At 40.3% G+C, this 9644-nt stretch overlaps 1 long non-coding RNA gene across 1 annotated transcript; it reads left to right on the forward strand.

Annotated features, from left to right (window-relative positions):
- The first annotated feature begins 1442 nt into the window (after positions 1-1442).
- Positions 1443-3317, forward strand: LOC113067493 (uncharacterized). The gene is made up of 3 exons (XR_003279369.1): positions 1443-1503; positions 2736-2892; positions 2981-3317. It is a non-coding gene; the product is annotated as an uncharacterized LOC113067493 (long non-coding RNA).
- Positions 3318-9644: the final 6327 nt, after the last annotated feature.

Consider the following 9644-nt stretch of genomic DNA (forward strand, 5'->3'; position numbering starts at 1 on the left):
CTCTGTCTTATCCGAATTTAATTGGAGAAAATTATTTGTCATCCAATCTTTTACATGTTTAACACACTCTGTTAGCTTAGATAATTGAGAAGTTTCATCTGGTCTCGTTGAGATATATAGCTGAGTATCATCAGCATAACAGTGGAAGCTAATTCCGTATTTTCTAATAATATTACCAAGGGGCAACATTTGTATAAAGGGGCAACAAAGTATTTAATTAGTAAACTATCAGTATAACTATATGTTCACTTCTAGTGTAATTGCAGCACAAACTACAAACACTAGGTGAACTAGTTGTGTACTTTAATATACTAGAGAGTGGGCCAATTTAGTTTCAAGGAGTATTGAAACAGTACACTCACAAATATAATACTAACACACTGATATTTGTATACTTGCTACATAACGTATACTTAAAAATATACTTGAACTTTACTTAAGTATTCTTAATAAAATACTTTAAATGAATAAAATAAACTTTAATTATACTACTTTTTCATAAGGGTATACTTGGGGAGCATAATAAAGTTTAAATGTTTCAATAATAAAGTTGAAATCTGTTGATAATAAAGTTGAAATGTGGCAATAAAAAAATCGAAATGTTTCAATAATAAAGTCAAAATGTGTCGAGAGGTAAATTGTAGCAATTAAAGTTAAAATTTTGAGACTATAATCTATATTGCACATTGACAGATTTTTTCTCCCGTTGCTCCCAATCTGAGCAATATTTTCATTCGCTGTATCGGCTATACTTTCAAAATATAACTTTAATGTCATAATTGCTACGAGTTAATTCTTATAATTTTGACTATTCTCAAAATATTTAGACGTCATTCTTGTAATTGTTACTTTATTTTTTAAATATTTAGACTATATTTAATCTAACATAAATGATGCCCACTGCTCGCCCACTGCTTTTTGTATGTGTGTGTGTGTGTGTGATCTGAGAGTGCACTGAGAGACAGTCTCCCCCAGCTCCATCTTTATGGGGTCAGAATTGTTGCATTATTCCAAATAAATAGATTATTATCCATAAATAAATGTAACGAGATTCACAAAAATATATCAAATTCACAAATAAATGTAAAGAGTTTCACAAAAAAATATAAAACTCACAAATAAATAAAATGAGATTTGCAAATAAAAAAATATATATTTACAAATGTGTTTAATGTCACAAACACAACTTTACCTGGCATTTATTTGTGAACCGCTGTCTGTGCATTTGTAAATTACTGTACGCATTTGTGGATCGCTTCCTGTGCATTTGTGGATTTGAAACACTTCTAGCGTCGACGTGCAGATAAATCCACAAATAAGTGGACTCCACCCACCGTCTACTTAACCCAATCAGACAACGCCCATGTTGCACTGACCAATCGCAGCACGCTCTCTCTCCAACCAATCACGTTTTGCCTAACAACCAGGGCGGGATCAGACACATGAACGCGAGTCACTCGCTACAGTCTCTTCAACATGGCCGATCAAGAGGAGTAAAGACAGGTGAGTGATGCTAACACAGTAATTAACTGAAGTTTTACCAGGTTCTTGATATGTCATCATTTGTCATAACTAGTGAGGTAGTTTGACAATTTACACCATGATTTAATAAGTTATTATTTGCTCTCAAGCACCATTTCGAAGACTGTCGCATTTGTCTGCCACATACATCAAGGGTGTCTTAATTCTAAAATGGACCATTATTCATTGTGAGGTGTAAATTGTTTTAATTTCTTTACTTTTGAATTTCTTTACTTGTGGCCTACAAAATGTGACCTCCTTGAGAAAGCAGCCATCGAAACAGTCAGCGGATTTATTTTACATTTAGAATTACTGAATTAGTTTATTAGATTAAATAAACTATTAATTAATATTGAGTGCAAGATGAAGAATATGTGAAGCTGCGGGTAGATTCGATGTGCCAACTGGTTGCCAACTGCCCTAATTATACAGATATACGTTTGGGGTAAGATCTTCCACTGCATATGACATGAGACTCGGTTTTATTCCCCCTTGTCACCCCCCGCAGTGGCATCGTCTCAGATACTACGAGTATGTGTGAACTGAGGGTCATAAGTTGTTGTTACGTTGCCTGTAATGCATGACATGTTAATTGAAATTAACTGTCGAAAAGAACCAGTTTTCGAAAAAAGAACCTGACTTCCCATCACTAGTGAAAAGTTGGCTTTCCTCATTATTATGTTCCCTTGTATATAACTGGAACGGTTACTCCATGCACCTTTAAACTACAGTCTGTTCAGTTAAATATTTGGCTGCAGTTTGTGTTTACTTACTGTTTGTTCAGGGCCTTTCTGCACAAGGTGAAAGTGCTGCTCGGGCATTAGTGCAGATCATCGCCAGGGATCTGACACCAGGGCCAAGCCGCTCCATTAATTACTATTATATATAATGCTCATTACTGTAGTAACATCCAAAATAAAACTATAACGTTATTTGTAATTTAACTAGTGTTTCCCAGTTTTCTACCTCTCTGGTGTTTTCTGAACCCATCCGTCCGTCTGTGTTATGATTTTTTTTTTTTTTTAAGGTAATTAAATGACCACTTGGTCATGTAGCATGTTACATTTAAAAATATTGTTGGAATATTGGCTATCTGCTAAAAATAAAAAAGTCTAAAGTACTGTGCTGTATTTACCAATTAGACTAATATTTCATTATGAACAAGGTTTATTTCATTGATCAAAATGTTCTGTGTTTGTTATTATGCATTTTAGGACAGTGAGGCAGCAAATGACAGACTAATCCACTTTCTGAAGCTTGGATTACCCCAGGAAAACATCAGTAACATTTTAGGTGTCACTCATACAACTATCGTTCGTTGGATGAGAGAATGTGTTTGGCCAGAGACAGAATCCAATAATTAACCCTGAGGTAATTATTTCTTCTTACAATGCTTTATTGGTTTTGCTCTGTTAGATTAACCCCCCATATTTAAAATGATGTATTTGTTTACCTTTAGATGGAATATTCAGACTCAGTGGCAGTTGAACAAGATGGTGGAGATGCTGACCATGTTCACTTTGCAGTCAACGTGCCTGTAATTCACAGGCCACAACTCACAAATGAGCAAATTGACCCACTGCAAGTGTCTGATTCATTTGGAGTAGATGTATACCTCAAGACTCTCACATATGTACAGACTTTGATCGAAGAAAGGGATATTTGAAGGTTTATTTCTGCTGCTCTAATTTTGACAGCAAGGTTGTAAATGTGTATATATAGTTGTATCTTAAGTAAAACTTGTGGAAACAACCTTTTAAGACATGTAAAATAATTAAATTTATTTTAAAATGTTATTGAAGTACTTTATTTATTATTATTACTTGTACATAGAAAAAAAAATTACATAGAACCAGTGTCCAGAATTAAATGAGTCCAAATCCAGTGGAGGATGTGTTAGCACAAGCTTGCAATGTAGATGCAAAGTTATCCATTGTGGTTATTTCAGCTGGTATCATCAGGGTCCTGCTGCAGGTAGAAGCCTTGAAGTATCTTCCATTCCAAACATTTACCTGGAGATTCTTGGATGGGACTTCCCATCCAGTCCAAAATGATGTAAGCTTTTGTAGCTGGTCTGTAGTAACTGTGTGGAAAAATAATCAGAAGATGCATACAAACAACTCTTAACATTTTATGGAAGGTTGTATGCATTAAAACTGTCAAACTGCAATGAGTCTTAGAATGAGAAGTTTGAAAAATACTTTTTACAGGATTTATATTGTAATTAAGCCATTTATAATACATATTAAAACAATAAATATCGCTAATTTGATTTGCAAAGTATTAATAAAAAATATAATCTTAAGAACATCTAAGTGTACTCAACTGTGCTCTTTTGAGACACCATAAACTAAAATGTGCTTTTAATATACTACCTCTATTTAAAACAATATGTATTTAGTTACCACTTGTAGTACAAGAGAAGTTCAGTTGGACTATAAGTGGTAACTAAATACATGTTATTAATACTTCCAATCATAGTAACCTGAACGACATACCAATTTTTCCTCAAATGTGCTTTATAATAAATTACAATAAATCTATGAACAGGCTGTGGTCATGTCATGCATTACAGGTAACGTAACAACAGCTTATGACCCTCAGTTCACACATACTCGTAGTATCTGAGACGATGCCACTGCGGGGGGTGACAAGGGGGAATAAAACCGAGTCTCATGTAATATGCAGTGGAAGATCTTACCCCAAACGTATATCTGTATAATTAGGGCAGTTGGCAACCTTACTACAGGCGCACATCGAATCTACCCGCAGCTTCACATATTCTTCATCTTGCACTCAACATTAAGTAATAGTTTATTTAATCTAATAAACTAATTCAGTAATTCTAAATGTAAAATAAATCCGCTGACTGTTTCGATGGCTGCTTTCTCAAGGAGGTCACATTTTGTAGGCCACAGGTAAAGAAATTCAAAAGTAAAGAAATTACAACAATTTACACCTCACAATGAATAATGGTCCATTTTAGAATTAAGACACCCTTGATGTATGTGGCAGACAAATGCGACAGTCTTCGAAATGGTGCTTGAGAGCAAATAATAACTTATTAAATCATGGTGTAAATTGTCAAACTACCTCACTAGTTATGACAAATGATGACATATCAAGAACCTGGTAAAACTTCAGTTAATTACTGTGTTAGCATCACTCACCTGTCTTTACTCCTCTTGATCGGCCATGTTGAAGAGACTGTAGCGAGTGACTCGCGTTCATGTGTCTGATCCCGCCCTGGTTGTTAGGCAAAACGTGATTGGTTGGAGAGAGAGCGTGCTGCGATTGGTCAGTGCAACATGGGCGTTGTCTGATTGGGTTAAGTAGACGGTGGGTGGAGTCCACTTATTTGTGGATTTATCTGCACGTCGACGCTAGAAGTGTTTCAAATCCACAAATGCACAGGAAGCGATCCACAAATGCGTGCAGTAATTTATAAATGCACAGACAGCGGTTCACAAATAAATGCCAGGTAAAGTTGTGTTTGTGACATTAAACACATTTGTAAATATATATTTTTTTATTTGCAAATCTCATTTTATTTATTTGTGAGTTTTATATTTTTTTGTGAATCTCTTTACATTTATTTGTGAATTTGATATATTTTTGTGAATCTCGTTACATTTATTTATGGATAATAATCTATTTATTTGGAATAATGCAACAATTCTGACCCCATACATCTTCCCCTGAAACACACACCGAGTGAGTGATCAGATCACACACACACACACACACACACACACACACACCACACATACACACACCTTGATGACCAGCAGGTCGATGACACGGGGGTCGTTCATGTGTCTCTTCCTGTCGAATTTTAAGGATTTAGCATTTTAAATGGGGGGCCAGTCTGGGGCACTAGCTCAAAAGAGGGTGGCCGGGTAGGTTGGGTGGTTGTAGCATGATGTATGTTATAATAACACTAAACAAAGAGTAAAAGGTTTTTGTGTGGTTATGAGCACTCTTTGCAAGCTTTCTAGTGTTGGTAACTCAGAAGTGGAGACCAGGAGACTCTTGGGTAATCTACAGCAGAATTCTTTATTGAGAACGCTCTGTGTGAGTAAGTGTGTGTGTGAGTACTCTATTGAACAACTACAATCAACACAAAGTCTTCAAAAGGATAAAAACACAAAAAGCCTATAAGCTATCTATGTATATTTACAAAAATAGGAAAAAGAGGCTACAATTTGCATGAGCTCACCAAAATTGGACAGTTGAAGACTGGAAAAATGTTGCCTGGTCTGATGAGTCTCTGATGATTTCTGTTGAGACATTCAGATGGGAGTCAGAATTTGGCGTAAACAGAATGAGAACATGGATCCATCATGCCTTGCTACCACTAGGCTGGCTGTTGGAGGTGGTGTAATGGTGTGGGGGATGTTTTCTTGGCACACTTTAAGTCCCTTAGTGCCAGTTGGGCATCGTTTAAATGCCACGGCCTACCTGAGCATTGTTTCTGACCATGTCCATCCCTTAATGACCACCATGTACACATCCTCCGATGGCTACTTCCAGCAGGATAATGCACCATGTCACAATGCTAGAATCATTTCAAATTGGTTTCTTGAACATGACAATGAGTTCACTGAACTAAAATGGCCCCCACAGTCACCAGATCTCAACCCAATAGAGCATCTTTGGGATGTGGTGGAACGGGAGCTTCGTGCCCTGGATGTGCATCCCACAAATCTCCATCAAATGCAAGTTGCTATCCTATCAATATGGGCCAACATCTCTAAAGAATGCTTTCAGCACCTTGTTGAATCAATGCCACGCATAATTAAGGCAGTTCTGAACGCGAAAGGGGGTCAAAGACAGTGTTAGTATCGTGTTCCTAATAATCCTTTAGGTGAGTGTTTTTTCCCTGTAAAGCTTTTATAGCAGTATTGGTGATAGCTAATTGTATCCAAAGACAAGTTCTCAAATTTCAATGGAACCTGTTCACAAATATCCCTCATGTGGTTTGGTGAACTGATGTCTTTACAGAGTCTCATATCTCATATACTGTGTAGATATGTTAGCTTCTTGCTTGCCCTCCCCACCATGTGTTGAGTGTTGTAAAATTACCATACTCAGAAAGAGTTGAGACATGTAAAATACATGTTAGGGAACGAATCCTCTTTGGAGGCACTTCAGCTGTGTTACAATGTTTATTTTTCCCCTTGGTAAGTATGTATGAAGTATTGAGCCTGAAAAAAAAAAAAAAAAAAACTTTAGCTAGATACCAACTAAGCTACCAACACTGCTAGTCAAGAATACAGATTCGATTTCTGAAAGCCTGTGATTATAGTAAAAACTGTTGAAAAATCATTTTAAGTTATGACTACAAAGGTATATCTTAATTATAGTTTCAAATACTTACTGAAATTTTTCCAAAAGAGAGAGCAGTGGGAGATGGTGATCTGCAGGTACGAACCGATGACCACCAACTGCCAACTGCAAAGCCCCAAAATTAAAAAAAACTTGCAGTTTATGCTTTTTGGACCTTTTTGGATTTTTTCTGTAGTTTTTCATTTATTTATTTATTTTATTTATTTAAGTTAATTTGCTTTGTTTTGTTAACTTCAAAAGTAAAACTATTTTAAATATCTTAAGGTTCAGGATAGGTGAAGTAAATGGTTCAAATAAACCCTATTTCAGGCTGTTAAGTATAATTAAAACGCTGTCAAATTGCGCTTTTTTTTTGCTCTTTTTGACACAGATGGTCAAGATGTTATAAAACATGACAAATAACAATTTCTGGGGTCAGAATTATATTGAAAAATGTGTCCATTTGTCTCTGTGAGTTGTTTACATCAAAAGTTATGCCACTTTAAATCATATTTAGATTTTTCGGGTTTGGTGCAAAGGGTTAAAACTTAAGCATTTTGGACATTATTTCAGCTTGGTACCCAATTTAATCTTAAAATAGACTCTTGAATGATAAAGAAATAATATGTTGTGGAAAAAAATCACCCTATGCGCTTGAGAAAACGAAAATATAGTTGATCCTCTACACATCTTTGAATACCTGAATACCTGACAGACCTGCGAAAGCTGTCCACAGGCGGGAGAGTCCATCTGCATTGGCTTTGGCTTTTCCAGCTCGATGTCGCACATCAAAGTGGAAGTCCTGGAGCGCCAGGAACCACTGTGTCACCCGGGCATTGGTGTCCTTAGCCCGGGCCATCCATTGTAACGGGATGTGATCAGTGACGAGGGTGAATTTCCGTCCCAGTAGATAGTATTTCAGCTCCAGGACTGCCCACTTGATGGCCAGTGCCTCCTTCTCTACTGCTGCGTACCATTGTTCTGTTGTGGGACAGCTTTCGGCTGATGTAGACCACCGGGTGCTCCTCACCGTCTTGTACTTGGGATAGTACGGCTCCCAACCCGATGTCGGATGCGTCCGTCTGCAATAAGAAGGGACAGTTAAAGTTGGGAGCGCGCAACGCTGGCTCAGACGTGAGCGCCACTTTTATCCTTTTAACCTTTTTCTTCCTGGGTTCCCGACCTCACCTTCTGTGGCTGTCCCTTCTTAGTGAGATCTGTCAGGGCTGTCGCTAGGGAGGAGAAGTTAGGTATAAAACATCTGTAGTAACCAGCCAACCACAACGGAAGTCGTTACAGAACCGGAGGGTGCTGTCCGGCTTTGGGACCATGACTATGGGACTGGACCAGAGACTGCGGGAGGGCTCGATGATCCCTAGCTTCAGCATCTCCTGTACCTCCCTTTCGACTGCGTGTCGCTGGGCCTCCGGGATTTGCTAGGGCCGCTGTCGCACAATGGTCCCTGGAGGTGTACGTACGCCATGCTGAAGTATGCGGGTCCGCCCGGGACGTGGGGAGAACACATCAGAGAATTGACCGTCCAGATGTTGGAGCTCCTTCTTCTGGGCGGCCGACAGGTGGGGGCTGACGTCAACAACCACAAGTGAGGAGGCGGCTAGGGACGCAACCTGTGTCCTCGTCCCCTCCCAGTGCTTCAGGAGATTGATGTGGTACAGTTGACTTTCCTTCCGGCGTCCCAGATGGTCACGGGCCCCACTTTCTCCGCAATGATGTACGGGCCTTGCCATTTGGTGAGAAATTTACATGCTGCTGTTGGGACGAGGACTATGACGTAATCCCCCATGGTTGGGCCGCCTGGTCGTATCGACGACGTTGGGCTTCTTGGGCTGCCGCCAGGTGTTCCCGGACGAGGGGCATGACGTGGTCAGTCCTTCCCCTAATCTCTCTCACGTGCTCGATCGTGGTCCGATGGGTGGATGGCTGCTGCTCCCAGGCCTCTTTGGCGACATCGAGCAGGCCACGGGGCTGCCGCCCAAACAGAAGCTCGAAAGGTGTAAATCCTGTGGAGGCCTGGGGGACTTCCTGGATGCCGAAGAGGACATATGGTAGCATTTGGTCCCAATCCCGTCGGTCGTCCGTAGCCACGCGTCGGAGCATCTGTTTCAACGTCTGATTAAATCTTTCGACCAGCCCATCGGTCTGAGGGTAGTAGACGGTGGTCCGAAGCTGCTTTACCTTAAGGAGGCGGCAGAGTTCAGCCATCGTCCGGGACATGAAGGGGATGCCCTGGTCGGTCAGTATCTCCCAGGGTATGCCGACCCGGCTGCACAGCAGGAAGAGCTCCTGGGCGATGGCCTTGGATGTGGCTTTGCGCAATGTAAATGGCTTCGGGGTACCAGGTCGCATAATCCACGATGACTAATATGTGTTAGTGTCCCCGGGCGGACTTTGGCAGCGGCCCAACTAGGTCCATTCCTATCCGCTCAAAGGGCACTTCGATGATGGGCAGCGGGATTAGCAGAGCTGGGGGAGGAGTACGTGGCGACGTCCGTTGGCAGTCCGGACAAGCCTGACAAAACTGTTTAATCTCCGCCTCCATGCCGGGCCAATGGAACCTGTCTCGGATTCATTGAATAGTGTTCTGCGCCCCTTGGTGGCCAGCCTTAGGATGGGAATGGGTGAGTTCGACAATCATCTGTGTCCTCATGTGTGGGACTACCAGCAGCTTCATCTCTTCCCCTCTCCGCTGCGCAACACAGTACAGCAGGCCATTCTGGACAACGAAGTGTGGGGTTGGGTGTGGCGGTGGTTGGACCTCTTTCCCCTCAACCACC

The sequence above is a fragment of the Carassius auratus genome, linkage group LG28B (assembly GCF_003368295.1).
Source record: "Carassius auratus strain Wakin linkage group LG28B, ASM336829v1, whole genome shotgun sequence".
Taxonomy (NCBI): domain Eukaryota; kingdom Metazoa; phylum Chordata; class Actinopteri; order Cypriniformes; family Cyprinidae; genus Carassius; species Carassius auratus.